We start from the raw sequence: 4,426 nt of genomic DNA, 5'->3' as shown, positions 1-4,426 counted from the left end.
TAAGAAAAAAGAGTTTTATTTGAGCCCAACTTAGGCCGGCTGCCAGGAAACACGCTCTTCACAGGGAAGAAAATGTTCTGGAGAAGGAACAGTTTTTACAGGGTCATATACTTTTTTACATCTTGTAAGAGCTCAGACTATAGATTGGCACACAGGCAGGAATGAGCTTTATCGCAAAGGAACGCCGGGAGTAGGAGCATCCATCGATACCTCAAGGACAAGCTGGTTTTCCTTTAGGCTACTCATGTACAAAGCAGATGTACGTGTATTCGTGGTGCGCCATACGCTAGGCTTTTGGTATGTATGGTCATGCTACCTCAGAAAGAAATTTAAAACGGCTTCCCCTGTGTATGAGGTCTTCAGAGAGTTTTTCTCTCATCACCTTCTGTAAGGGGGTGGCATTCAGAGCCTCTACACGCCCCGCTCACACCCTGGAGGCTCTGGAATGGCCCCACACTGCCTGGAGGAGGGCACTGGGTGGAGTGTGGTCGCGGAGGGATTCAATGGCACGAACTGGGAGGCCACAAAGGAGCACAAAGGCATCATCAAGACCGTGTCTGAAGAGCGAGCTCCTGCTTCTCCATTCAGGAAGTTGTAATGCTTGGGGCCAGCAGCTCTGCTGTCCTCGCGGCACCTCGGTGGTGCTCGTGAGAGTGGCTGGTGAGTGTGGACCCAGGCAGCCAGTTCCATTGGCTGGTGGCCATCTTGACCTCTGCGGTTTGTCGCAGCTACTCCTTTCTTTAGGCAGCTCTTTGCTCCTCCTCAGCCCAGACTGGGACATAGGCTAGTTGACATCCATCTTTCTCTTCCCAACTTTTGTGTGACCTATTAGGAAAATAAATATTTTGAACAGTGAAGCAATTACTGTGGCTTAACAACAACACAAAGATAAAATGAGACCCTCAAATTTGACACCTGTGACAAGCTATTTTGAGGCACTTGTTCGTTTTCCTCTTGCTTGGGTGTATTTCAGTGAGAAAATCTGAGCTGCTCTAGGAAATCAAGAGATGAAGATGCTATCCTCTTGGAGTTGTTGGACCATCAACTCGGTGATTTTTTAAAATATGCTGTTGGTTGTTATCTTTGGAGTAGATCAAACAGAAAATACTTTTGTGAGACTATAACTCCGCTGAATCAGGGTTTTGGTGAGTGACTAATAGAACAAATTGGACGCCTGATGAATATGGTACCTGTGGCTAGTTGGAATTCCTCCCTCCAAATCCTAAAACGGTTTCTGAACAAGACCCAAGCAATGCAGATGTATTTTCCTTCCTCTGATCTCAGATTCCTTCTCTGGTTAAAGGATCGATTCTCCTTAGTATTTTAGAACCCAGCCTCCCCTATCTCCTGAGTGGCCTCTGATACCCCTTTCCTGAGTCTTCATCCTCTCTATTGGCATTTTTCCTTTAGCGACATATTCAAATCTCTTTCACCCTGAACCTGTAGGCCCTACTCCCTCTCGAAGTCCTACTGTTCTACAGTAGAGATGGCCTTTCATTTTTCATTTTTATAGCCAAAATTCTGGAAAGAAATGATACAGCTTGTGTCCCGTCCTTCCCTTTCCACCACACTCCACAGAAACTGCCCCTATTAAAGATGAAAAACTCTTGATTCCTAAACTCCCTAGATCTTCTTCAGAGAGGGAGTATAAGATAGTGGTAACAAGCACAGACTCAGAGAGTCAGACTGCCAGGGTTTAAATCCCCATTCTGCCACTTACCAGCAGCATGATCTTGCACAAAACACTTAACTTCCTTGTACTTCATTTCCCTCATCCATAAGATGGGGTTGTTGTGAGGATTAAACAGCAAAGGGTTCTTGGATGATTGAGTTAGTACATATAAGGAGCCTATAACATGCCTAGAACACAGAAATTCCCAACTGATCTCTGTAGGACACTGCTGTCATCAACCTCTCCTCCCTTGGTTGCCCTGACCCATTTTTGTTTGTTCATTTTCCTCATAATTTGCTGGCTGCTCCTTCTTATTCTTTGCCCTTGTCTCCAGGTTTCCTGTTTTGCTTCTCTCTATATTTTAAAATAAAATCATCTTTCTAAATAAATACATAATAAAAATTAAAACTCTCTAAAGAATTTTAAGTTTGGAGATAATTCAGCTATCTTATGAATGGCTTCCATTTCCTACAAGGTCCATTAATTGAACTCACATTCAAGTATCTCTTTTTTCCCATCTTCCATTCCAGTCCATCTTCAACTCATTGCATCTATTAAGCTTCACCTCGTATTTCATCCCCTCCAGAGTCTTTTCTACACTTTTCTCAAACAAATTCTTTTTTTTTTTTTTTTTAAGATTTTATTTATTTATTTGACAGAGAGAGAGAGAGAGCACAAGTAGGCAGAGAGGTAGGCAGAGGGAGAGGGAGAAGCAAGCTCTCCACTGAGCCGGGAGCCCGATGTGGGGCTCGATCCCAGGATCCCGGGATCATGACCTGAGCCGAAGGCAGCCGCTTAACCGACTGAGCCACCCAGGCGCCCCTCTCAAACAAATTCTTAATTAAGTACTCCTTCTCTATGCTCCCAGACTATACTATGTAACTTCTACCTCTATGACACCACTTACAGCACCTGCTGTCTCCATGCTAGAGTGTGAGCCATTAGAGGAATGGGACTGAATCTCACCTGTCTTTAAATTCCTAAAATCCAATATAGAGTCACATGAATTGGTAGTGCTCCAGAAACATTTGTTGAGTGAATGAAATAATAAATAAAATGAGCACTTTGATTGGGCCAATGTCTCTTGAAAGAAAAGGCTGAAGAGTTCTCCAAGTATTGAGACCTTCTTACACGCAGTGCAGGGATCAGAACCACTCGCTTGGTGTTTATTCCAGCACTTTCCCACAATACACTCACCACTGCTGAGGTAGTCGCACAAGTACGGTGGTTGCAAGCACAGGCTCTGGTATCAGACGGCTCATCTTTCCGCTTCACCAGCTACTGAACGTGTGATCTTGGGCAAGTCATTTAATCTCTATGTACACCAGTTCCCTCCTTAGATAAACATAATACAGATCAGAATTTTTCTTACAAGGTAATGAGATAACACATGTAAAGTGTTTAGAACAGGGTCTGGAACATACCACACATAGAACTTAAAAATTATTATTTCAGGGGCGCCTGGGTGGCTCAGTCGTTGAGCGTCTGCCTTCGGCTCAGGTCATGATCCCGGGGTCCTGGGATCGAGCCCCGCATCGGGCTCCCTGCTCGGCGGGAAGCCTGCTTCTCCCTCTCCCGCTCCCCCTGCTTGTGTTCCCTCTCTCGCTGTGTCTCTCGGTCAAATAAATAAATAAAATCTTTAAAAAAATTATTTCAAATATTAAGACGACTTTGGACATTCTGGCCTTACTTCGCTTTCATTAAAAACAAATACTGAACCACGGGGCGCCTGGGTGGCTCAGTCGTTAAGAGAGCCACTACTGATGTCCTCTCAGGTCGTGACCCCAGGGTCCTTAGAACCACCCCCCCCCGCGCTGGGCTCCCTCTCAGTCCGAGTCTGCTCGAGATCCTGTCTCCCTCTGCCCCTTCCCCTACTTGCGCGCTAAATAAATAAAGAAATCAAAATCTTAAAAAATATATGAATCTAAAATAAACTGCAGCTCCGCCCGGAGAATTCCAGAATTAGAACCGTGACTGGTTCCCCCGAGGATGCTCTCACCGCCCCCATCCCCGGCGCTCCGCTCCCCACCGAAGTCCCCGGTGCATTCCCCAGGCTTCAGTCCTTTCTCTCCTCAGTGCTCAGCCTTCCTCTTTGCTGCCCGAGGGCTTTCTGAACACTGTTCACAGAACAGTTGAGCAGGGAGAACAGATCTCCGCAGGGACTTCACTCTGAAGGGAACCCCCTTCCGCTCCAACCCACAGAAGTGACTGCTCGTCGTTGACCGCAGCCCAGAAACGGGACGGGGACCGCCCTGGGGCCTGAGCAGCCAGCCCCGGCCGCAGCTGCCTGCCCCTCCACAGGGCCGCCGGCGCCCCGGGAAAGCACCTCAGCCGTCGCGCGGGCCGCATCTTCGGCGGCTGGGCGCTTCCGCTGCGCTTCGGGAGCCTCCATTTCTCCCAGATCCTTCGGGGTGTTCTTCTCAGGGTCGGCATTCGTCTCCGTGACGCTGCTTCTGCCTCGAGTTCGCTTTTAACCGCTTTGAGGAAGGAGCACAGGAGTCAGACACTGTAACACACACAACGTCGTCTCTTCTCAGACAAAGCGGCCGCGCAGTGCGCTCCTCAGCCCGGGACCCCGCAGCGCCCCGCGCACTCCCCAGCTCCCGGCCCGCTCCGCCCCGAGCCGCCGAGGGCCCCGGGCGCAGGCGCCCCGGGACCCCGCCCCGTCACAGCGGCTCGGCCCCCATTGGCCGAGAGGCCGGGGGCGGGGCGCCCCAGCCTCCGGAGCAGGGGTGGTCATGTGACTCGCGGGGG

The 4,426-nt window shown here is 49.0% G+C and overlaps 1 long non-coding RNA gene across 1 annotated transcript; it reads right to left on the bottom strand.

Annotated features, from left to right (window-relative positions):
* Positions 1 to 4,291, bottom strand: LOC118548439 (uncharacterized). Its single transcript, XR_013441472.1, has 2 exons — positions 3,999 to 4,291; positions 1 to 825 (listed from the first exon to the last, which is right to left on the bottom strand). It is a non-coding gene; the product is annotated as an uncharacterized LOC118548439 (long non-coding RNA).
* Positions 4,292 to 4,426: the final 135 nt, after the last annotated feature.

Source organism: Halichoerus grypus, chromosome 9, assembly GCF_964656455.1.
Source record: "Halichoerus grypus chromosome 9, mHalGry1.hap1.1, whole genome shotgun sequence".
In the NCBI taxonomy this organism is placed as follows: Eukaryota; Metazoa; Chordata; class Mammalia; order Carnivora; family Phocidae; genus Halichoerus; species Halichoerus grypus.
The sequence above is the reverse complement of the archived record's forward strand: the minus strand, read 5'-3'. Positions and strand labels throughout refer to the sequence as shown.